This window comes from Callorhinchus milii, unplaced genomic scaffold (genome assembly GCF_018977255.1).
Source record: "Callorhinchus milii isolate IMCB2004 unplaced genomic scaffold, IMCB_Cmil_1.0 Scaffold9, whole genome shotgun sequence".
In the NCBI taxonomy this organism is placed as follows: Eukaryota; Metazoa; Chordata; class Chondrichthyes; order Chimaeriformes; family Callorhinchidae; genus Callorhinchus; species Callorhinchus milii.
In genome coordinates, this window is record NW_024704750.1 from 13,852,813 (window position 1) to 13,880,042 (window position 27,230).

Here is a 27,230-nt window from a genome sequence, read left to right on the forward strand (position 1 = left end):
AAGTCCTGCAGAGGAACAGGTGATCCAGAGCAAGTTTTAAATGGCAATACATAAGTGATCTTGAATTGCACTTTACACAGAGAATAATAGATACTTGGAAGTGATCACCAGGCAGCAAACTTAGTAGATCTGGTGAAGTTTATGCCTGAAATGTTAACCTATCTTTCTGTTTCAGGTGCTTAAAAAAAGGCTTAAGATTTCAAAACAGTTGCTGTTTTCATTTCATATTTCCATTGTCCACATATTTTCTTTTCAATCTTATTGAAGACTTCAGATGATATTGTAAACCAAAGCTCTTGGAATTTAGAACTGCTACCCAAACTGCAAAGAACATAAGAACAGAAACAGGTCATTCAGCCCCTCTATTAGATTATGGCTGATCTGTGCCTCAACTCCACTTATCCGCCTTTGCTCCATATCGCTTGATACCCTTACCTAACAAAAAAAATCTACCTCGGTCTCGAAAATGTGAATGGATCCAGCATCCACAGTCTTTTGGGGTAGAGAGTTCCAGATTTTCACTTTGTGTGAAAAAGTGCTTCCTGATTTCATTCCAAAATGGCCTAACTCCAATTTTAAAATTAAGATCCTTTTGTTCTGGATTAAGATGTGAAATGAGACTAGAGATGGGAGATCTGCCTATACAACCATAATAATAATAAAGATCCTTACATTTGATACAGGTCCTTATCATGTCTTTGCGACGTCTAAAAGCACTTCATAGAACAAACTATAAAGTGAATTGACTGTATATTTTGTGGGTGATATAAAAAGGAAGGAACCTGCATTTTTATACAGCCTTATCATCTCGACTAGTAGATATAAATAAATGGATAGATATTCTGAAATCATGCAAATTAAAAAGCGGTACAGGGGTTGAAAATGTGGTATCCTGAATAGAAAGCCTCAAATAGTAATGCCTGCTAGAAACCATGTACAGGTTCCCCCAACCCTCAGGAACTTCACACTAGCAATAGATTGCTTCAGAGTAGAGTTCCCATGGGTCAAAGGGACATAACAACAACAACTTGGATTTATATAGCGCCCTCCACGTCGGACGGCGTCTCAGAGCGCTTTACAGTAACAGATCCCAGGACCGAGCCGGGGGGGGGGGGGGGGGAAGGTGACCAAAGGTGTGGTCGAAAAGAAAGGTCTTCAGCAGAGACCTGAAAATGGGAAGGGAGGGAACGAGATGAAAGGAGTGAGGAAGGCAGTTCCAGAGCCTCGGGGCATAGTGGCTGAAGGCACGGCCGCCGCGGGTGGAGCAGAGGTCTCGGGGGACGAGGAGGAGGCCAGACCCGGAGGAACGAAGGCAACGGGTACTTTTGTGAGGAGAGAGGTCAGAGAGGTAGGGGGGTGCAGAGAAATGCAGGGACTTGAATACAAGGGTGAAGATCTTGAAATCGATCCTCTCTGGGATAGGCAGCCAGTGCAGTCTGGCAAGGACTGGGGTGAGCGAGGAGCAGAATTTTGTGCGGGTTAGAAAGCGAGCGGCAGAGTTTTTAATGATTTGGATTTTATGGATGGTAGTGGATGGGAGACCGGTGAGGAGGGCGTTAGAGTAGTCCAGCCGAGAGGTGACAGAGGCATGGACATACGGATACCAGCTGGAAACGGTATTTACTGCTTCATGTCCCTTGCCCTACTTACCCCACCACTGGCGGGTGGGCTTTCAGCCTTTCTGCCCACATTCTCTGGAACTCCTTCCTGGAGTCCTTCTGTCTCGTTCCCTCCTTCACTTCGTTCAAAGTCCATCTCAAGTCCTACCACTTTGACTGCGCTTTCGGTCATTTTTTCCTTCCCCACCTTCCTCGGCTCCCACCCGCAGCTCGAGTGTCAAGCCAGGAGTGTTAAGTGCCTTGGGACATCAAAGGCACTACATAAATTTAAATTTTTATTTTATTTTAGACTCCCAATTGACTAACAATTCCATGCCTTTAAAGTGTTAGCATGTGACACACAACCCCATTGGATGGTGCATATGTTTTATTGGATAGGAAGTAACATAACACAATACGTGCTGGGCGAGAATGGAAATGTTGGACAGGGTTATTATTAATAATACAAGTTCCATTTTAGAAGTCGGATAATTTCAGGGACATTGTTCAGCTACAAGCTGCTTGTGGAGAGATGGAGGAATGGATTGATTTTTNGCAGAGCAAACAAGTTCACTACACTTATCACCACCCACATGCTTACATAAGGCATGAGTCACAGCTGATTAAAGTATTTATTCCTCTCAGTGAAAAGGATGGGTGTAAAAGACTACAGCATCTAAGGATTAAACAAAGCGTCTTGATCTTGACTTTTGGGGAGGGAAAGGGGATAAAATCTTAGATGAAAGGTCACATTGGATCACTCTCTTTGATAAATGGGTTGTCAGTACTGGTATTTGTGAATTAAATTTTTGATATGTAAATTGCAGGTTACTGTACAATTCGTGCCTTGCACTTTAGGAACTAAAATACTGGTATATGAAATGCAAATATAAAGCTATTATAATCTGATGTAGAATGAACGTTTCTGTAAAGGCAATGAAACAAGCTGCTGAATATCGTCAGATGGATCTATTCACACAATAAGATGCAGGAGCAAATGCAAGTATTTTTTTCTCTCTCTCTGAAAATGCGGTTCAATTGGATGAAGTGCAAACACTGGCTGGGCTGGCAATTCAAGTGATTTTCATCTGCAACTCAAGCAGTGAGAATAATGCGGAATGATACGTGAACGGAATACTGACTCCTGTTAGCTGCCAGAGCCTTGCAGAAGCAAAAATTGCTGGACAGCAGGTCGGACAGCACCTGAAAGAGCAAGATGAGCTTGTGTTTTGGCTGTGACGTTTCCTCAGAATTAACATTCGGTTCAGGTTCCCTTTATCAAACTAACCGAGGTATTCCAACCTCTTTCATTTTGCAAATGCATAGATTTCTTCATCATTTTAACTAACCTCCCAATGCAATTCGTTATCTCAGATGCCAGCATAAGAGACATCTATAAATGCTGAATGTTCTTGCTATTGTCCCGCGACTTTTAATGTAAGTGGCATGACAACTAATGAGTTCATGTTGTCGGAAAACCAAACTCGTGTTAATTTTATGCAGTGACTAAAATGTACCTTGCAGTACACAAGGTGATGAATAACCTGGAATCTCATTAAGACACATAAGCTAAGTAATTGAGAACTATCTAGCAGCTTTGTGATATGCCAAGGAACATACTGTATTTGTAATAGGTTTTCACTGACGTCACTGAAAACGAATTTCAAATATAAGGCTTGAAAAGAGCTGGCTCTGACGAGGCTTTATGCAACAACAACTTCAACAACAACAACTTGCACTTATATAGCGCCCTCCACGCAGGGTAGTGTCTCAGAGCGCTTAACAGTGGTGGGGTCTGACAGTGGCGGAGCCAACAACAACAACTTACATTTATATACAGTGTCAAATAGAACAACATCTCGGAGTGCTTATGGGGGTAATTTAATGTGAAATAGGATAGAGTTTACAAAGAAAACTGTTAGGTGCCTGGACTCAATTAAGAAACAGCTTGATGCTGCAATGGGAAGATGATCAGGTGAGAAGGATGGATGAGATCAAATGATCCAAAAACCCTTTTCATCCAAACCTCTCTTGTGATCTGTCACATGCCTCAATTAGAAGCCACGGGATATTTAAACATATTGCACGAAAAGGTATAGCTAAAGATAGCGTTAAAAATAAAACAATTTGTGGGTTGCGACACCTTATGTAAAGCACAGTTCCTTCACCTTTAAAGTTCACTGCATCATTTGAACTGTTACTGTCTTGTAACTCCCTCTTACCATCACACACTATCTGGTGCCTTTGTTGTTATAAACAAAATCAGCCTCAGTTATCGTCACTGCCGAGCCTGAAGCCCTCTTACACTTACAGTCAGTTTATGTTTGTGTCCAGGCTTGGAGAGCTACAAGGCAACTGTGAACTGCATGCCAACCATGCAGCTCTGGGAAAGCTTGGCAAACCCATTCTGTCCTCTCACTCCGGCATTCAGTTGGTGGGATGTGAAGACTGATAACTCCACAAATAAAATTCAAACTCAAGGCGAGGTGAACATGGTTGTTCTCTTGCGTTCAAAATAGTCAATGAAACCCTTGTGCATTTTTTTCTGCAGAAGTGGCAATGCGCAACTTGACATATGTAAAACCTGCCAACAGTGGGACGGGGTTTCTGTCTAATCTGTAGCTATAATTAGCAACAAGATCCCTTTCAACAGATAGTTTGCAATTCTGATTGCAGATGACAGAAATTTAAATAAAGAGATGAAAACAGTTTTATAAATTGGAGTCTCCTTAATTTAGCAGCAAGTGTAAATGCACAAAAGTTATTGCTGATAGATTTGCAATAACTCGATCGAGCGTCTTATACAATACAATTTACGTTTATATGGTGCCTTTCACGTCGGGAAGACATCTTGGAGCATTTATTTGCCTGTTTGTAAAAGTACTTTTCTGAGATTAGCTGTAGAAACAAATCTAAAATTGCATTTCAAGATCACGTAAGGGATTATGAGAAGTGATAAACAAAATACATTTTAACATCATTGTCAATACTTGGTATGGAATGAATGGAAGGCTAATTACAGCATGGAAACAGGCATTCGGCTCAACTAGTCAATGCTGGTATTTGTAACCCAAATAAGCCTCCAACCCTTATATTCCCCCATCCATATCTTCCTATTTCCTTCTTCCTCATGTACGCATTAGGTTTCCTCTTAAATATGTTGATGTATTCTGCTTCAACCGCAGCTCCTGGCACTGCGGTCTGCAGAAGAGCTCTGTTGGACATGAACAAAGTAAAAGAGCATTAAGCAAAATTAATCCTTATGAGTTTACTGTACATCTACCAGCCCTTTGTAGCTTACTGCAATTATCCAAAGCTTCACCGCTGTAACCGCTCCCTCTTGAGCCACTCCTCATATTTATGCACGCAGAACAATAATGCATGACAGCTGAGAGCCAGGATGACCTCAGAAAACTAACTATTGTATCTGTAGTTGCTTGTGACTTATCATTGTACAGATCAACCATTACAGTCAACCATATGTCTTCCCCTGCTGATATTCCCAAGGTTCAACTTTGATGAATTTCTGTTGTTTTCAAATACATTAGAAACATATCAAAGCATTGCCTTATTACATGCATTGATGTATTCCAATGCATACAATGAGGTCTACCACTTGCTGGCTGCTAAAAGCAGTAATGTTTTCCCTACCTGTTTATAATGGGAAATCCCATTGTCACGTCTTTATTGGAAACAACAGATACAGGTTTTTTAGCCTGGCCCTTGGCCTGCAATATTCCTCTCGTTGTTTACTCCTGGTAATTCTGAACAGGTTGTTTAACCAGTAAACAAAGGCGCTTTCTTCTGAACAATGTATTTAAACTGGCTCTCCTAACCCGTTAATGCACTTTGCATGATATTGTTTCTGAAAGCTGTGGTTTCCTTGCCAACTAATATTAGGGATAGGTTATATTTTCAGTCCACATTCAGATTATTCGACAAATTCAGTAACCATTTGATATGTGAGAAATGTGCAGCAAATAATGTGTAGCCAGCAACCACTTCAGTACTGATACTGAATACTGACATCCTCTTCTTTCTAAAATGAAAGAACTACATTATTTAATAACATGTGATGCTTTCATGTTAAAGGGTTCTGTTTGAAGAACATGTATTCAACCCAGTTTAAACTGTTACCTTGTAAGATAAGCTTAGGTAATATTTGTTTAACCTTTCTGGAGTATGCTGGGGTCGCTACTACTCTTTTGGGAAATGCTTGCCATATATGCTCAGTGCACCTTTTTTGCTCATCCTTGTTTTAGCTACAGAACTGTTGCTGTGGCTGCTACTGTTTTGCCTGCAATCTCTGGAATCAACATTGATGATTAATAATATGTATTGACTCTGTATGCAAATGATACATCCTACATAAAATAAATTATAACAATAATCCTTTTCATTTGATGAAGTGCAGTGACTGTATTTTTTAGGCAAATGTACAACATCTTGCACAACAAAACTTTATATCATCTTCTGGATGTAATAGGAGAGTAAGGACATATAACCTTGTATCAATGACTAAATAGTACTGAAGTTGGGTCAATATTTACTCATTTCCAACACAATAGTAATTTCTAACACAAAACCAGTAGGCTTGTTGATTTATTATATCTGAAATATACCTAGAGCACCTAGAGTATTGTGTGCAGTATTGGTCTCTTTATTTAAAAAAGGACATACTTAGAGGGACATACTTAAAGGCAACTTAGAGGGGGTGCAGCATAGATTCACTAGGTTAGTTTCTGGGATGACGGGACTGACCTATGAAGATAGGCTGAATAATAATAATAATAATCCTTGCATTTGATATAGCGCTTTTCACGTCGGGAGGACGTCCCAAAGCGCTTCACAGAAGACACTGTAAAGTGAATTGACTATATTTGTGGGCGAACGCGGCAGCCAATTGCGCACAGCAATGTCCCACAAACAGTCGTAGATTAAAAATGACCAATTTATTATTGTTTTTGGTTTTGGAGGGATTATTATTAGGCGTGTGGAGTAAGGAAACTTGCCCAAGGTTTCGCCCTGCCTGGAATTGAACTCAGGTCTCTCGCTTGCAAAGCGAGTGCTCTAACCACTGAGCTACAGGACTCCAATAAACTAGGGCTGTATTCTCTAGAGTACAGAAGAATTAGGGGAGATCCTATTGAAACGTATAAGATTCTTAAAGAGCTGGATAAAGTAGACACTGAGGGATTGTTTCCCCTGGTAGGAGAATCTATAACTAGGGGTCACAGTCTTAAAATTAAGGGTCAGCCTTTTAGAACAGAGTTGAGGAAACATTTCACTCAATCCACAACTGTTTGTGGGATACTGCTGTGTACTGCTGAGTTTTGCCTGCAAAATACAAGGTCAATCCACTTTACATTACATTCTGTGAAGTGCTTTCAGACGTGATACGGCGCTATATCAAATGCAAGTTGTAATCTGCCTGAACGATAAACTGTAGAATACTCTTTGATGTTTCCATTAGACTGTAAATTATTATGGGTTGCCCAATCTGTATTTCCCACATTAAAATCAACTCTGTGGTGGATTTATGAACCAAAACTGGTAATATTCTCAGATACCTGGACAATCTTCTTTCCTTTCTGTTCGGTTATCCCCATTGTTGTTGTGAAGTGCTTCGAGACATATCATTCTCTTTGAAAGGCATTATATATAAGAGCAACTTGTTGAATGGATGCAGCCTTCCTTTTCTTTCTATTTAAATATATTATTTGTACTATGCTCACTTTGTTATTTTGCCACAGGCAGGTATTAACCATTTTGTTTAGCGCACAGACAATGGCAGAACGATGGAACAGAATCCAGTCCTTTGAAATTTGCTCAGCCCTATTTTACAGACTGGACTTATTCAGTAGCTCATTCTTAGTATATGGCTGAAATGAACTTTAAGCAACGCCCTTGAAACTGAGGTGTAACTGGGGCATGAGCAGTTCTCCCATATTTCACACAAAGAAAGATAACATCCTCCATCAGTGTCATTTATAGTACTTTGAGAAAAAACAGCTTCCGATTAATCTGTATCCCATCCAAGCAAGGATATGTCAATGTACATGGGAAGCTTCTTATTTAAAGGTTTGCCAGCAATAGTATATCATTTCCATTGATAGTGATCTTTGGTTCCATCAAGTATTCCAGAGCTGCGCATACTAACTGAGCTGTTAGCCGAATCCAAATCTCTCCAAGATGTGGAACAGATGAACTAATACCCTTTGTTGAAAACTAATAAAGTCTAAAGTTCTCCATGCTATAATAATAATCCTTGCATTTGATATAGCGGCTTTTCAAGTCATTGAGATGTCTCAAAACCCTACACAGAATATACTGTAAAATTAATTGACTGTATAATGTGTGGGTGAAATGCGGCAGTCAATTGCGCACAGTGGTGTCCCACAAACAGTTGTGGATTGAGTGACCAAATTATTATTTAAAAAACTTTTTTTTTGAATTATTACCCCCGATTAGTGATCAGTCAATTGACGAACAACCAGGTTCCTACTTACTGCTAGGTAAAGAGGGGCATGTGGAATAAGGGAACTTGCCTATAGATACAAGGAGAAAAAAATAAGGGTCTGTTTGATCTGTGTATAGTCTACCCTTCCTCTAGTTTCTGAATCACAAAACTTGCTGATGTATTGAAGGCTTATGTTGACAGAGCAGATGGATCTGTTGCCCTTATGATTCCATGCTTAGTTTTTTTTAAAAAGAAAAGCCCGCACTTTAATACAAGCCACTTCTGGGCACCAGAACATTACAACAAGAAAAAANTTACATTTATAGAGCACCTTTCACATCAGGAGGACGTCCCAAAACGCTGAACAGTCAGATGTCAGGGTCGAGCATGGGGGAGGGGTGCGGTAGGGGTGAGGGAAGGCAGAGAGGCGGGAGGGTGACCAAAGGCACAGTCGAAGAGAAGAGTCTTGAGACCGGTCTTGAAGGAGGCAAGGGAGAAAGCGAGGTGAAGGGACCGTGGGATGGAGTTCCAGAGTGTGGGGGCAGAGAGGCTGAAAGCCCGGCCACCGATGGTAGGGCAAGTCGGGAGGGAGACATGCAGCAGACCGGAGCCCGATGAACGGAGGGAGCGGGCAGGTTGGTAGGAAGTCAGCAGGTCAGAGAGGTAGGAGGGGGAAGGCCATGGATGGGCTTGATGGGCTTAAAGGTGAGGACGAGGATCTTGAACTCGATCCTCTGGGGGATGGGGAGCCAGTGGAGCCGGGTGAGGGTTGGGAGTGATGGGGTCGTGGAGCTTGGTGCCTGAGAGTACACAAGCTGCAGATGTTTGGATGCTCTGCAGCCTGGGAAGGGAAGAGTTGGGAAGGCCGATGAGTTCCCGTAATCGAGCCTTGAGGTGACAAATGCATGGGTGATGGTTTCGGCAGCCTGAGGGTTGAGGCAGTGGCAGAGTCTGGCAATGTTGCGGAGGTGGAAGTAGTCAGTGCCGGTCATGGCGCAGATGTGGGGGAAAAAAGACAGTTCAGGGTCAAACAAGACACCCAGGTTCCTGACTGGCTTAGTGAGGTTGAGTGTGCAGCCATAGAGGCTGATGTTGCCAGCGCCTGAGGTGAGGAGGCACTGGCGCGAGCCAATCAGGAGGGCCTCAGTCTTGCTGATGTTGAGTTGGAGAAAGTTGGCCCGCATCCAGGACTTGATGTCAGACAGGCAGTCGGTCAGGACTTCAGTAGTCCTGGAGTTCAGGGTGGAGGCAGAGAGGTAGAGTTGGGTGTCATCCGCATACATGTGGAAATTTACCCAATGTCTGCGGATGACGTCACCAAGGGGGAGCATGTAGAAGTTGAAGAGGAGGGGACCGAGGACAGAGCCCTAGCGTTTATCGCTGTCTTCTCAGTTTAAAACTCCAACCTCATCCTGCTTAAACCACAGAATTAACCTCTGTGAAACTCATTTTCCCCAGGTCATCCCAAGAGTAAACAATGCACATTCAGATTTGCTATCGCATCAGTGCAGAATTGCTGCTGTAGGTTTTAACAGGACCTTAACAAGCTTAATTTGCTTTTTCTAGTCTCATTCACAAAAAGATTTAAATCCTACTGGGATGGGATGCGAGGGAAGAGGCACAGAACAGTTTGCAAGGGATTATACATTTCATGCATTTGTTTGCAATCTCTTTGTAAATCCTTGCTGACAATATTCATGCAATTCCATGTCTTCTGCAGTTCTTTTATGTTTCTTAGAGTCATCCTCTCAAACGTTGCCTGGTAAATCATTGCACGACAGTCTGACTCAGTCGGTAGCACTCTCGTCTCCGAGCAGAAGGTTGTTGATTTGGAACTCATAGTCTACACTAACACCCCAATGCAGTGCTGGGGGTGTGTTACATTGTTGTAGGTGCCAGATTTTGGATTTGATCTTAAACCAAGGTCCAGTCTGCCTGCCTGGTGGGCATTAAAGATCCCACGGCTTTATTTGAAAAGAGAAGTTTCTCCCGGCGTCTGGCCAACAATCCCCCAAATAAAATTGATAATTTCATGGTTGTTTGCGGACATTGCTGTGAGCAAATTACTCAGCCCCACTTGAGTGATCAAAAATGGCAACAAGGGGCTGACATTAATTGAATTTGTGTTCCGTTTTCCCCTCTCCCACACTTTGCCAAACCTGTGTGAGTTCAACATCCTGATATGGGCCTTAAACCGTCAACCTTCTGACCCAGAGGCAAGAATGCTACCAACTGAGCCAGGATGATAACTTAATGAAATAAATATAAAGCACTAGCATTAAATAATAACGTTTCTGATCAGTGAATGATAGTGATTTATTTTCTAGACCAAGACTGACACAGTAGCAATTCTTCAATAAACTATACAGCGCAGAATAGAGATGAAACCATCCAATGAGGCTGAATCAATGTTGCAGTATAGGAATAATAGTAGAATGAGTATCAAAGCTCACAATTGCTAATTGATGCATCAATACGCTATTGAAATCCATATTTGTTTACTACTGAGAACTGTTTGATCAGTTTGTTCTGTGCAGTGGTCTGATCAACGGTACTTGCAATGTAATTGATTTGCCAATTGGTTAGGCAGTAAACAGTCTGTAGAAACATATGCTTGAATAATGTCCTTGGTTAAAGATATAACATCCCAGTGAATAATTATAAAGGCTACCAGACTTTCTGAAGAGGTATTTTGCTTTAAAGTTGCATCATCGTAGTCCTACCCATAAGAGGCCTGACATTTTGTTTAGTCCTAGAAGTTGAATTTCGGTACAGTCTATGACTCACGTTGATTAAAATTGGTATAATTTAGGAGGGAGGGGGGGGGGGGGCAGGGGGATGTGCAGAAAAGAAAGTCCTGTTATTGAACGTGTAAGATTCCCAAGCCCTTTTTTGGGAGTATAAATTACAACAGTCTCTCTAAAAACAACTTTGATTGGACCATATTTGGTAATGACTAATTTTGCTCAGTGATTTCATTTACACTTCTTATGTTTGCTGTAAGCATGTAAGCTGATGTCGAAGGCCAAGGGTGTGTGTAAATGAGCAAAGGTGTGTGTGATACTGTGCACTTTAGTTTTCTGCTGTATCTACTGCAAATGCAGCAGGAACCATACTGCTGAACAGAAAAAAATTCAGTAAAACTCGCTCTGTCCCACTGAAACACCATCCCACCCCCTTCCCGTTGATGGATATGGAGCTGTGTTGATAGCAGCTCTGCAAACGCTGACCGCCTGGTCCGACTTGAAGGTGGAAGCATGAGGGGGAAGCACTGGAGAAATAATAAAATAAAACGCACGAATGGAATCCTGTAGCTCAGTGGTTAGAGCATTTGCCTTGCAAGCGAGACACCTGAGTTCAATTCCAGGCAGGGCAAAACCTTGGGCAAGTTTCCTTACTTCACACACCTAATAATAATCCTTCCAAAAACAAAAAAAACAAAAAACAATAATAAATTGGTCATTTTCAATCTACGACTGTTTGTGGGACACTGCTGTGTGCAATTGGCTGCCGCGTTTCGCCCACAAATATGCGGTCAATTCACTTTACAGTCTATTCTGTGAAGCGCTTTGAGACATTGAGAAGATGTGAAAAGCGCTATATCAAATGCAAGGATTATTATTACTATTATTAATTTTTATAAAAATAGACGGTGAGGGAGAGAGAAAATCAGTTGTTAGAAAGGAGCAGGATTACAACAGAAATCAAACACAAGATGTCACACAGTAATAATTTTACACAAGAGTTGACGATTGGTCGACTAAAAAGTAGATTAAAAGTGGTCGGCCCAACATATCTGAAATAATTCCTGGGATGCATGTATTTCATCACTTAACAATTCCAAATTCTTTTGATTTCCAGCAATTTGTCTGGCTGAATAGACGTGCTAAATGGCTACAATGGAAAGGATTGCTCTTCAAAAGATTCAGCACGAATACAATGGGCCAAATGGCCTTCTTCTGTGCTGTAAATTTCGATGGTTCTAAGAAACAAAACAGGTTCATAGTGAAACGTTATTCTGTTTCTGGGTATTATATTTCATCAGTGTTGGCATTTGACAAATTTAAAACTTCTCAAAAATAACAATCAAGGCATGAAAAAATTAACTCATGTGATTAAAAAAACAAGTTCTGAGGTCCTGCAGTGGAAGAAGACACATTTGTATCATGTACAAACCTGGACTATTCTCCAGATGGCAGCCCAACTCCACTGAGCTTAAATTTGTGTATTTATATCCAGTGCTATCTGTATTTTAACTGAGACTTTTGTCTGAGCAACTATTTAACGTGAGCATTCCTGTAATCCAATGGAAGAAACATAAAACCAGCCACGTAAACAAATGCAATACCATTAATTATAATCATTGCTTATTATTGTCAAAGACACTCACAAGATCAGAAGGTTGTTTTAGATGAAGAGGGCCTTTGGCCCATTAGATCTCATTTCTGCAGAGTAGCCACTCAACGGTCCTCCCATCACAGCATCTCTTTGGACTACAAATGTTGTTAAATCTCCTACGTCCCTGATCGGTGGGCACCACTGTGTTTGTCAAGTGCTCTGAGAGTTCTTTTTACATGAAATGCAGTGTATAAATACAATTTGTTGTTGTTGACTGTGATCTGCCCGGGTGGAATTCAAGCCAGTATAATGCCATGAATCAAAAGTCAACCAGCAGGGGACACTCATAAACAACAAGCCAAATCAGGAATCCATTAACTCTGCACATTCAGGCTATTGAGTCAAGGTTATCTGTTCAACAATAGGGATTCTTCTTACAAAGCAGCAACCTGATAAATCTAACAAGCAAATGACTGCATCGTAAATTCGGAAAGGGGATAATAGAGACAACGGGGCAATGTATAATGGAGGTGTTAGAGTGTTTCATCTTTCACTGCTGGGTTTGATAGTTTTGGATCAGTGTTCAGGTTCTACTTTGAAAAGAAAACATTCTCAAAACATCATTACGAGGTGGAGATGCATTGGAACTGTTTAAAATCTTTTCTTTTCTATCATTCTTTGCAAAAAAACAAATCATTGCTAGAGCAAATTAATGCACATTTACTCTCACTGGTAATGAATCCTATATCTGATTTTAACCAAACAAGTGCACATATCTCAGTTGCTGACATCTCAAAGTCAACTGGGTAACTGCAGTCTTTCAAAGAAATCAACGCATTTGGTTAGAGAATGAAAGTATTCTGTTCCCTGTCAATCAGTCCCTGTGTCTCAGGAGAACACTAACTTAGAGATCCTAAATCCCCGATTGAAACATGATGTTAGAAGTTAGTGAAGTTCAAGGCATTAAAAAAGAGAAGGATGACATTTCATGAGCATTAACGTTCAGAACTGAGTTGATAGATATGCTCTGCATTTAGATATGCAAAGCTGTCAGTAAATATGTGTCACATCAACATAGTTCCTTATTTTCACAGGCATTACTTGAAGACTCATATGCTTAAAGTCCAAATATTAAATTTATGAACAATGGTAAATGGAATGAGACTACCGAGCAGAGGTGACATCTAAATGTTATTTGTTTCTTTGAAGTTTGTATCACAGCTGGAAGATGAAAAACGGTACTACAGTGCAGGATGCACATATCACAATGAGCGTCTATTAAATATCATCTACCACACAGCAGGTATAATTATCCTGGCAAAAGTCAATTTACCATCGATAATGGCAGCAGTGAATCGATTACCTTCTCAGATCGTTCTTTTCCTTGTAATTGAGATTCAAATTAAAATGTTCTAATGTCTGGGAAATGAGTTGCACATACTATGTCAGGCACTTCTCTTAGCTGGAAGAACACAAGGGAGTCATGAGCAGTCTTTGATTGTTTTGTGCTGGTTCAGAGGATTTTTTGCATACTCTACTGTCTCTGAGAAGCGGTTTTCAGATGTTTTCTTACATGAATGGTGTTGTATAAGGCCAATGATGTCCATGCTGGACAGTGGAAATTGTTTTGACTTTTGATCCTCTGTGTTTCCACCCAGCACCCCAGGTCAATTCTTACAAATGTATAGTAAGACCTATTGTAGTCTATTTAAATAATGGGGTAGATTTTATGCTTTTGATAAAAAAAATTGGAGCTAAGAGCACAAATCTGCAGTTGTTCCAATAAAAATAACAGGTCATGAACATCTGCCTACATTGCATTCTTGAATGTCACCTGAAACAGTTTCACTAGCTATATAACAACATTGTATTAATCAATCTATTTAGGTACAAATGTTAATTCTCAGCAGCAATAAGGCAACAAGATGATTAAGCTTTCGACGTGCATTGACACAGACAGTTCAGTGGATGTTATATGGGACTGTATGGTGCTATGTAACATAACAATTGTACTGGTGTGCAGAATAGCCAGACCAGGTGTCTTTCGGCCATCACGTTGGGTGTTTGAATTCATACCTGAAGTGATACAAGGCACCGGCTATACGTGTTGCAATATCTCATTCATTGCCTTTCACACACTGACAGGTTGAAAACATTTTCATGTCCCCAGAGACATAATGGAAATCTAAGTGAATATTACAAGTGTGGAAATTTCATGGAACATATAAAAGCTATTCGATGCATGTTAAAAATAAAATCTGTGCCACCGAATATTTTTATTCATTGATTAAATACAGCGTTAAAGACGAGTAGAAATATTCTAATGAGAAAGGCATTATTGGATTGCTAATGTTTCATAACATCATAATGATTTGAGCCACTTAGAATTCTAAAGTAGGGGCTCAAGGTTAAATATCTTAACATTAATATAAAAATAATTTCTCATCACCGTCTCCATTTGTTACCATTGTAAGTGTAACTATAGGAATAATTGCAGGTGAAAACAATTTGGGGGAACAGGCATGTTGAAAGCAGGTTATTTACACATTAAAATCTATGTCCAACTCTCCCCTTATTTCATTTCAATGGCATCCGGCTGCAACCCAGTTATCTCCATGTACAGATTGGATACATAATTGCCCACATTTGCCAATGCTTCTTTGTTAATTCTGCTCTTTGGCAGGGGCAATGTTAGGCAAGTTTCCTTAGTCCGCATGCCTCTGTTTACTTAGCAGTAAGAAGAAACCCGGTTGTTAGTTGATTGGCGGATCGCTTTTTCCAGGGTAATAAACCCCTTTTAAAAAATAATTTGGTCACTCAATCCACAACTGTTTGTGGGACACAACGGTGTGCAATTGGCTGCTGCGTTTTGTCCACAAAATATACAGTCAATTCACTTTACAGTATATTCTGTGATGCGCTTTGAAACATCTTGAAGATGTGATATATCAAATACAATTGGCAGACAGTTATAGTTAAAATTAAACGCCCAGTTTGCAACAACAGGTGTTCTACTTTGTCAACTGGCTGAGAGGCTGTTGCCTATTGAAAAGCATTTGGTGCTTGATATGGCAGCATAACTCCTAATGGGTTTTCATTACTGGAGTCCTGTAGCTCAGTGGTTAGAGCACTCGCTTTGCAAGCGAGAGACCTGAGTTCAATTCCAGGCAGGGCGAAACCTTGGGCAAGTTTCCTTACTCCACACGCCTAATAATAATCCCTCCAAAAAAACAAAAACAATAATAAATTGGTCATTTTCAAGCTACGACTGTTTGTGGGACATTGCTGTGCGCAATTGGCTGCCGCATTCGCCCACAAATATACAGTCAATTCACTTTACAGTGTTCTGTGAAGCACTTTGGGACGTCCTCCCGACGCGAAAAGCACTATATCAAATGCAAGGATTATTAGGATTATTATTATTACTGCATCCCAGTTCCTCATTTTTGCTTTTCACTTTCAATGTTAGCACATTGGATAAGAGCGAATTAGCAGCTTGGTTTAGCATTGGCATTAGGGGAACTTCCTTTCAACAGGGAACCTGTAGAAGCTTTGGAAATCAGTCTGATTGACTTTAGATGGTAGAAGACATTAACCTTAGTCCCTGGCGCACTGCTCACATCCACTCAGTATCCAAATACATCTTGTACAGCATTTGCAGCAAACTCGGTTGACATAAATACAATGCAACTGAACAACAACAACAACAAGATTCCATTTATAGAGCGCCTTTCACATCGGGAGGACGTCCCTAGGCGCTGTACAGTTGGATCAGGACCTGAGCAGGGGGGAAATGGTCAGGGTGAGGGGAGGGAAGGGAGGGAGCGAGGAGGGGGTAGAGAAGTGCCAGGAATCATCTATTTTAGGCCTTAACACTGAATATGAGTTCCATCTACCATCGCAAGTGCAACCACATGGTAACCTACTAGATCCAGCACTGATGTATTTATTATGTATTTATTTTTAAGCATCCCATCTGCCTTCGTCCTTGATCCTATTTATTGAGGATGTCACTTTACCTGTAATTGACCCAAGTGGATCTAGAATGGTTGGGAAGTAAGATTGGTGAGTACAAGCATCAGGTACAGATTTCCTGGTAGCTAAGGTTCTTGCAGCTAATAGCATTGTAAAACTATTCTGTTAGGTTGCCAATTAAACATAACTGCTTAAGTATGAGTAATAGGAGGAATGGGTATCTCCAGCTCTTCTATTTGCAGCTTCTACACCTCTGAAGACTGATACAGACACAACATAGGCTTTTATTTAAACAAAGTGTCCTTCACATTTTTGTAAGTTACAGATCAAGAGGACAATGTAGGAAGGGTGTTTGTGGACTAATAATGTTTGTGGTTCAGCTTACAGATCAATGCTATGTCTTATTTACTGGATACTTGTATACAGCCTGTCTTGCTCTTCCCTAGAATCATATTCCTCATCGCACAGAGTTCATTCAACAGATGCAGCACATTGTAGCAAGGCTGTCTGAACAGCCGGCTCCACTGGCTCCCCACCCCTCAGAGGATAGAATTCAAAATCCTCGTCCTCACCAAGCCCTCCATGGCCTTGCCCCCTCCTACCTCTCTGACCTGCTAATCCATATCAATCTGTCCACTCCCTCCATTCAGCAGACTCAGGCCTGCTTCATGTCTCCCACCCGACCTGCCCTACCTTCGGCAGCCGGGCTTTCAGCCTCTCTGCTTCCACGCTCTGGAACTCCATACCATAATCCCTTCGTCTTGCTCCCTCCCTTGCCTCCTTCGAGGCATGACTCAAGACCCTCTTTTTCTACCGTACCTTCAGCCTCCCTCTTAACTCTCTGCCCTCCCTCATCCCAACCCTGCCACACCCCCCATTCCTGATCCCCGAGTGTTCAGCTCCTTGGGACAACCTCCTGACGTGAAAGGCGCTTTACAAATGTAATTTTGTTGTTGTTGTTGTCTGCCTGTTTCAAACTTCTGCATAGTCTATGACATATCCTCCCAGGCCTGTTGGAAAGCATCCAATTTTACTTTGAGAAGAGCAACTAGATTCAGTGGGTAGCTAGCAAGCACCAAGCATGAAAGCGTAACAGACCAACTGGAGACTACATGTGGCTCACCAAGCATCCGGTTCAGTTTTTATTGAAATTAATGTGGCAACTTGTCGTGAGTAAATAGGCCTATGGAAGAAGGACAGAAGGTATTTCTACAGCATCGTATCGCACTGAAATCATAACGCCCTTTTACAGGTAATTACTGCAGTGGGTGTATTTGTTGACAAACTGCGGCAGTCATTTACCCAGGCATTGCCCCACAAACAGCTTTGCAGTGAATGACCAGCAAATCTGGTGGGTTATTGACTACAACACCTGACAGACTCCATTTCTCTTTTCGAAAAGTATTTTTACTTTAGTAACACTACATTGGAGTGTCAACCTAGACTGTGAGTTCCAAGTCCTGATATGGATCTTGAACCCACAATCTTCTAACTCAGAGGCAAGAGATTCAACAGCTTCAAACTGAGTCAGGCTGACATCTAATCTTAAAACGGCACCTCCGCTGTTTTCTCTTAGTTCTGCACTGGAACATCAGTCTAGACCGCAGCCCTGAAATTTCACCTAATGGGAATTTTGTCTCAAAATTTAGGAATCTGCAGAGCTGAGAAAAAATCATGTTTTATCTCAACGTAGAAGCCGTCATTCTGTAGTTTTTAAATAAGAACTGGGTTACAGGTTGAATTTCAGGCCTCGTGAGCTCAAAAGTCATGACACGGGCTTTGAACCCAAAGGCGAAAGTGCTTCCAACTGAGCCAAGCTGATACCCATGTGATATTCATGATGTGATTGGTATTATTTGGTCATCCGATGTGTTCAGAGATTGAAAATTATTTTGTTTGGGAGTAGGATATTAAATTTTTATACGTTTAGATAATTTGCTATACACTTTTTCAAACCTTCTACAACTCATACAACAAAGACTTTCATCAAGTTGAAAGCGGAACAGTTGCAGCATTTTGTTTTATGAAATTAGCCAAGGCAAAATATATGCAGTATGATCACATAACTTTCAATCGTTAACAAACCAACTTATTATGCTGTTTGATCAACTATGCTGTTTTGTTATTTCCAACAAGGAATCAAATGCAAATACACAATCACAAACGGGTTTGTGGTTAGGGAAAAAAAGCTCCACTATATAATTCATAAAGAAGACCATAACGACTCTGGAAAAGAAATGGAACCGAATGTAGTTGTCGATAGCACAGCAATCTGAGTTAACAAAACAACAACAACAAGATTACATTTGTATAACGGCTTTCACGTCGGGAGGACGTCCCAAAGGACAGTCACTGCACTTTGAAGTAACTCAGCTTGTGAAGCTTTTTGAGGTGCTGTGACGTGATAAGGTGCTGTATTGTGTGCAACTATTATTATTAATAAAATAGTAACATCTGCAAAATTTCTGCATTAAAGCACCAACACTCCCCTTCTGTGATCTCTCAAATTATCTAAATGCTTTTACATGCAAATTCCAGTTAGAGGCAACTCCTAGGTTTCTTACTTTCCAAATAGTGATCTGTTTGTCTAAGTCAATCTGGGGAGTGTTCACTGCGAGAATCTTGGACAGATTTAATTGCTGAGGCAGGGTGTTCACTTTAAGGAGACCAATTCTATCTTGCAGGAGATTGGGACACATCTGGGCTTTGGGATCCCATGTTGTTTGGCTTGTGGAGGTTTTGGCATCCGGGGTGTAGCATGTCCCAGAAATTTAGATTCTGATAGGGATCTTTGGAAGGACTACATGTGTTTAAAAGGTGCCAGAAATACATCAATAAAAGATGCTGACATTAATTACTGCTGCGGAATTCCTATCGTACAATAATCGTACGCCTAATAATAATCCCTCCAAAACAAAAACAATAATAAATTGGTCATTTTCAATCTAAGACTGTTTGTGGGACATTGCTGTCCGCAATTGGCTGCCGCGTTCGCCCACAAATATACAGTCAATTCACTTTACAGTGTGTTCTGTGAAGCGCTTTGGGACGTCCTCCCGACGTGAAAAGCGCTATATCAAATGTAAGGATTATTATTATTATTATTATTACAAACCCAAGAATGGCAGAACACTAAAAACACGTTCATTTCAAATTTATTAAAGATTATCATCCACTGTTTGATGTAGGAGTAGAATGCACATTGGGGACAGTAGTTCTGGAGGGGGCTGTCACAGGAACTTGACTAATATCACTCCCTGATGTATCCCCTGCCTATAGATTGATCACAAGATTAATTTGGATGAAGAAAACCTTTCAGCCCATCTGGTCTCAAGCCTCTAGAATATCCACCCTACTACTTTTCTTTCCCTGAAGGTCTGTCAGCCCTGGTTTTAGTTCTCAGTTTACTTCACAAATGTGCAACAAACTAAAAGGGACACCTGAAAGTCAATGGCCAGGAAATGCCTTCTGTCAATCCTTTTTGTCATCATCGTACCCAATAAAGAGTTAGGAGTACTACTCATCCACAAGAGAAAAGCAATATTTAAAAAAAAGTTGACAATTGCAAATGCAAAATGTATCCATAGACATCATTGCCTAATTTTCTGGACATAGTTTCCTGATCAGGAGCAGGGAGAATAGCAAACTCAATTACATCTTCAAAATGTCAATGTATTATTAATAAGAAGAAATGATTTGAAAGCTGCAATCTGATTTTGAGTTGCAGATGATTTTGGTAAATATCATTCCAATTGCTTGATTATACAGTATAGCAATCATTCACAGTTACCTATGATTCACTATAACTAGCTGCATAATGTTGATTTAAATGTAAGGGCTACAAGCTGCAATCACTGGCCGAGACCTAATAGGTAAACGGTTTAGAACCTTACCTGTCAATCATCTCATGCATTGCTCTGCTTATGTAGGGCTTGAATGCCATGGCTGCTTCCCGAATAAAATACAAGTTCCAATGGCTAAGCGCATGAAACAAAGTGCGGAGATTCCAGCCCTACCTTCCAATGAACAGAGTCGCAAAGTCTGAAGCCTCAGATTGTGCTGTGATTAAAAAAAAACCTTCTACTGCTTTTGAACAAAGTCAAATGATCTTTAGCAAACCAATAAATCTGGTCAAAGCCCAGTTATTGATTGATGGTCACAACTCTGACAACTAGCTCTCATTTACTCGCTGGAGGCACCAGAGTAACATAAAATATTGGTATTGGACTAGTGAGGACAAGAAGCAAATGACAAATAGTCATAGCGCTAGTCATTAACCAAAGGATAAATGCTACAGTATTTATTGCAGACAAGGTATTAGAAGAGAAAAGAAATTGACTTGCCCAATTCTTGACCTCTACATAGGCTTGATATTAACTCTCTAGTTACTGAAGATGTAAGAAACTGTAAGATGTACAACTTTGGGCAAAATGTTTCTCTTTGCATATCAGCACAATAAATCTCATCTATTAATGTTTACTCTCCGTGTGTCCTTCCAGATAGAGAGGACGCATTCTATGACAGACACAGAGAAACTTCCATGTGTTGGTGCATAAGTATGTGTCAGATTTTTTGCTAACCAACAAAAAATCATCACAAATTTTGTTTACACCATCAGTGCTTATAAATCTGCCTCTTGACACTGAATCGAATAGGCTTGTGGCTGAGCTATTTTTACAGGCTGCCTGCTCCAATCTGAGGGAGCTAAAATAAGCAAAAGCACAGTTAAAGAGGTAAGATTTTCAGATGGACCTTGAATGAGGGAAGGGAGGGATCGAGTCAGAGGGTCTCTGGCGAAGGAGCTCCAGAGAGCAGTGCAAAATGTCGGATAGCCTTCCTGCCAATGGTGGAACTACATTTAGAGTGAGCGTGGTGATTTAAAACATTAGAACAGAAAGGAATTTGAATGGTCAGGAAGGTTGATTTTATTCAGACGATGCGGACTGTCTCCAGCAGTGTGGAGGTGGAGTGTCCCAGCGTTTCATTCCTCTTGAAGTGGACCCATCAATGGTCCATCTTGCCTATGCTACACAGTCGGCGAACTTCCCAACAGAAATTCCCCCTGAAGTACTTAGTGGAGTCCTGTAGCTCAGTGGTTAGAGCACTCGCCTTGCAAGCGACACACCTGGGTTCAATTCCAGGCAGGGCGAAACCTTGGGCAAGTTTCCTTACTCCACACGCCTAATAATAATCCCTCCAAAAAAACAAAAACAATAATAAATTGGTCATTTTCAATCCACGACTGTTTGTGGGACATTGCTGCCGGGTTCGCCCACAAATATAGTCAATTCTGGGCCATTGAAGCTAAAAATCCTTTACTAGGAGATTGTCAGTAATTCTGAGATTTGGCATATGAGTCCCTTGTTAGGGATCAGCTATACCATTAAAATAAGAAGGTATTCCTCACTCTTGTCAGCTTATTCCTCTATCTAGTCTACACTTACGCTGACAAAGGTCAATCATTACTTCCCCTTTTCAAAGCAGAGAGATGCCGTACTTCTATGGAATTCTTTCCAGCTAGCAAATGATTTACTGTATTAATTTTGTGGATTTATTGTATTAATTTTGCAATATCTGTAGAATTACAGGTTCTGCAGAAGTAAGCAACTGAGGTTTGGATAATCTTTCCCACCTACAGAAACAGTCACTGCACTTGAAAGTGAAGCATCTGTGAAATATACTAACATGCTAAAATGCAAGTTCTTGCTTTCTTCAAAACAAAATGTATTTCTCAGAAGTCGACTTCAGTGGACGGCTGCTCCTGGGGCAGGAGGCTGTTTGGCTAAATGGCAAAAAGTTGAATATAACCTTGACAGCCTGTGTGTCTGCTATGTTCCATTTATTATGTAGAATTCATTTTAAAAAATTGTAAAAAAAACTTTGTTAGCAAATAAAAAGTTGAATTGTGATTCCTCTAACTTGTACAGAAATGGCAACTTTCTGTGATTTGATTTGATTCTATATTTGAGACATTTCACCATGCTAAGGAGCTATACATTATTACTTTATTTGGTTAGCGGGAGTCTGATATACGTGGAAACCCAACTTACTTAAGGTATCCAAACCAGACTGAGAGTTCCACATACGTATGCCATCTAAACATAATAATATCACGTGCCTGGAATGGAGGGATGCACCTTTCTTACTTCATTCCAGAGAGCCAAGCCTTGAGGACATCTCAAGTTTGGTTTAAGTACTGCTGGAGATGAACCAGCTAAAACCGTGTAGCTTGCTTTAGAGAGAACTGTCTGCCAAGCTTCCCGCTGCTTACCCAATTCCGGCACAGTTTGGTGAGATCCAAGGCTTAGGGACAACAGAGTGTCTCTCTCTCTTCCTTTCTTTGTATATTTTTGTTTTAACACTGCAAGAAGGTCTCTCTCATCACGAACACCTGAAGAAAATATTTTCTGATTGAGTTTAAATTATTGGTATGGAAACAAAACATTCATTACAATAATTGTCACTGAGTTTTCTTTCTGCAATAATGAAGAGCAACAATTATCAGGTTCCAGATTCAGATAATAACATTGATTATTTAATCAGAAGAGAGCAATATTACAATTTAAAAATACAATGATCATATGATTCACTGATTTATAACCCTTTGAGTTTACAAGATAATTGGTTTACTAGAATTAGCATTTGTTCACATCAGACCTCCTTTCTATCTCACTGGAGTCTTTCGTTCAGTTTTAATCACATTTAGATCTCAATGGCCTGTCTGACTGTCCTCTAAATAAAATTGGTCATTCACTTCATGCCTGTTTGTGGGACGTTGCTATGCGCAAATTCACTGCTGCGTTTGTCCACAAATACATAGTGACTATGTTAGTGTCTAGTACACTGTCGAGTTCCTTTTTAAAACTCTGTTAATTGTTCTAGCACTTGTATTATATTGTAGCACCTTTGGTCACATTCCTCCCACTCCCCCTGGCTCGGTCCCGGGATCCGTTACTGTAAAGCGCTCTGAGACGCCGTCCGGCGTGGAGGGCACTATATAAATCCAAGTTGTTGTTGATAGTTAGTGGCTCCCGTCACATAGAGATAAATGCAGTGATGGAGCTACCACCAACCCAGACAATGTGAGCTGAAAGTCTTCCTTTTGTGCTGTAAAATTTCTATGCATACAATTTATTCTGCGGGAAGAATGTTAAGTAAACAAAACAATCAAATAATAAGTGATGTTTAAACACTTAATTTCTCTTCAGCATTTAAGAATAGATTTTAGCAAAGAAAACAAGGACATTAATTAACATTTTCTCCTTTTCCTAATCCATTTGCATGGCAGTTATAAATCTTCCAGCTTTTGACACAAATTTATATCATTCCATTTGCCATGAAGATAAAAAGGACTGAAAATTACTTTTTGATGCAATGATAAACTACACACACTAGCAGTCAAGATTGTCTTAGAAATTACTGTCGTGTGGAGTCTGAGCTGAACTTTCTTTGAATTCCTTGCATGTAGCTTGGTGTCTGCTTTTATCAATAGGACTATTGAGCACGTATAAGTGGTTTGAATACTTTCTCTATGAACAAATAAATAATCGTTTCATTTAGTGTAATGCCTTTCATTTCAGGAGGATGTCTCAAAGTGTTTCACAGGATTCACTGTGAAGTGTTGTGATTGTGCATTTTGTAGGCAAATGCAGCAGCCAATTTGCACACAGCAATGCCCCCAAACAACTATGAAGTGAATGACCAATTTTATTTGTTGGAGTTGCCAGGACACCGGGAGGAACTCCCTTCTCGTTGCAAATAGTGCAAATAGGGATCTTTAACATTCATTTGAACAAGCAGATGGTTTATGTCTTATCTGAAGGATGACACCTCCAACAATGCAGCACTGTATCAGGACTATATCAGAGTGTCAGCCTGCACTATGAACTCAAAGTCCTGAAATGGATCTTGAACTCACACTATTTGACTCAGAGGCAAGAATGCTCCCAACTGAGCCAGGGTGATAGACATCCTTTAGTCTGGGAGGTTTAATACAGGAGTAATCACAGAGCTAAGGATAAAATTTAATTTGCATCATAAAACTGTAAATCGACTTTGGTTGAGCATTTTCACTGGTTGGAATCTGTCTTTGAATTTAATTTGTTTGATTAGTATGGCATACTAAGCGTTGCTATGGGAAAAATGATCATGCGCTTATTTTATCATTTCTACATTTTAAAATGTCAATTTAAATGTGATTTTTAAAATCGCACACCCATCACCCGAATCCTTGCCAGACATCTGTACGGATGAACTTCAAAATCTTCACCCTCACATATAAATCTCTTCGTGACCTAACACCTTCCTACCTCTCAGCTCTCTTCATACCCACTCCTATGCCTGCTGTGTATTGCCTGGCCCATCCTGTGCCACGCTCAGTGGCTGTGCCTTCAACCCCAACTTCTGGAACTCCTCCATCTTTGCCTCCACATCCTCTCTAACTTTCTTTAAATCCCACTTTAAAAAATCTATCTCTTCGACTGCACCTATGCTCACCTACCCCTTCCTCGGTGTCTAACCCCGCCACTGTTCAGCGCTCCGAGATGTTATTGTATGCAAAAGGCAGCATGTAAATACAAATGTTCATTTTGCTAGATAGCTCACTCCCTGATCATTCATTGCTATCAAGATTTCTCTCCTTCCATTACCCCACTGGCTCCTCCCACACCAACATTTGCTCACAAAACACACAGTCACTGCACTTTACAGCATAGGCCGTGAAGTTTTTTGGGATGTCCTCTCGACGTGAAAGGCACTATACCAAATTAAGGATTATTGTTATTTATTTCCACTGCCCGTTTCCACTGTGCTACTAACTTCTAACTTGCGGTTTCGCTCGTGTCTCTGATGTCTCCTCTTGCACATTTTTCACATCCGGGATATTTCCCTAATCTGACTATAGTTTTGAGCTCCCTTCCTTACTCTCTTTGTGGTTCCAAACTACTCTTCTCACCCTTCTTACAATTGAACAACCCTCAATCCTTTTCCATTTCTCTTCCTTCCTTCTCCTTATCTTCAACATCCCACTGACCTTTCAAAAGTCTACTCTTCTGCCTTCTCATCTCTCTGTACTATTTCCCTCCTGTGTTACATCTCTCTTTAAAGCTCTGAAACAATTTTACATTTGCATCCCTCTAGGGTGATGCTATATATAGAGTCTTGAGATAGCTGGCTGTGGTGGTTGAATAATCGTTCTGCCCTGATTCAGATTGGTATGTCTCTTCTAAAGGGCACAAGGCTAACTTTCCCGTAGCACTGAAACCGAAACAATTCACTCAACTAATTCAAATTCTTTGGATGCAGCAAGTGCTGACTCTCCGCAGGTATCAAATGGGACAAAAATTGTTCTTCCATCCGCACAAAGAGCCTTTGCTCCTGGTTGGCTTGTGTTGTGAAATGAAAATTAGGTTTGCACTATTTTTCTGTGAGCTTGCTTTTAAGAAAAGTGGTGGCAACTGGTGTAACCTAAAGGATTGTGGAATGGTTGCATTAAACTTTTCATCAGCTGACCCCAATGCAATTGCTGTTTCATTCTAGGTTTTAAATAGGTTAGGTTTAATTAGGCAGACTTACTGTACAACGTTAACTTGTCCTGTAACTCTTATTGTGTCCTGCTGTTCAGTGAATAACTGTTTACTACTGATTGGATGTATTTCTGAGGGAGAATCTTTTCACACAAATTCAGTTTACGATATAACCTCCATGACACCAATGAATAATTATCAAGGTTTACAACATTTTGCGTCACAAACATTGTGTTTAAAGCTGCAGTATCTTAACCCTGCCCAATTGATAGGCTACAAGTGTTGCTAAAGGCACAAGCAAGAAGATTTTAGATGGGTTTTGAAATCAGAGAGAGAGGGAGTGAGAGAAAGAGGCAGAGGGATTCAGGAAGAGATTTAGAGAGATCCCCAGGTAAAGTGGCTGAAAGCTCACTTCAGAACACACTGTGTGAATATGTCATTCACAGCTTGGATTTACAGCAACTAGGTGTCAGCCTGGCTCAGTTGCACTTTTGCTAAGTCAGAAGGATGTAGGTCAGAAGGTTGTCAAGCCCCATAATAATAATGATGATAATCCTTGCATTTGATATAGCATCTTATTAAGTCTCAAAGCGCTTCACAGAATATATTGTAAAGTGGATCGACTGTGTATTTTGTGGGCGAAATGCAGCAGTCAATTGCACACAGCACTGTCCCACAAACAATCGTGGATTGAGTGACCACATTTTTTTTGAAGTGTTTTATTACCCCTGGAAAGCGATTTGCCAATCAACTAACAACCAGGTTCCTACTTCCTGACGGGTAAACAGAGGCGTGTGGAAAAAGTAAACTTGCCTAAGGTTTCACCCTGTCTGGGAATTGCACCTGGGTCCTTTCGCTTGCAAGGTGAGTGCTCCAACCACTACGCTATGGGATTCTATACTGTCACTTTGAACTCATGTCACCTAGCTTGACATCCCAATGTACTGCTGAGGATGTGCTGCATTGTTTGAGATGCCATCCTTTGAATGAGACTTTAAACCAAGGTTCTGACTATCTATTCAGGTGAATGTTAAACATCTCACGATTCTATTTGAAAAGAGATAGGAGTTTCTCCCAGTATCCTGACTAACAATCCCCCTCATAAAATTAGCCATTCACTTCATAGTCTTAAGTTAGACATCAGCAATTTCAATCCTATACATAGACATACTGTATAATCTTTTAAAATACATCAGCGCTAATCAAGCTACATTATTTATGTTATTTTCAAAGGATGCAGAGAGAAACATCAGGAACGTGGAAACTCGTCTTTTAATAATGCATAAAACTGCTTAGAAACGATGAGTTTGTAGTTTCTCTGTTTCCGTCCTCTTT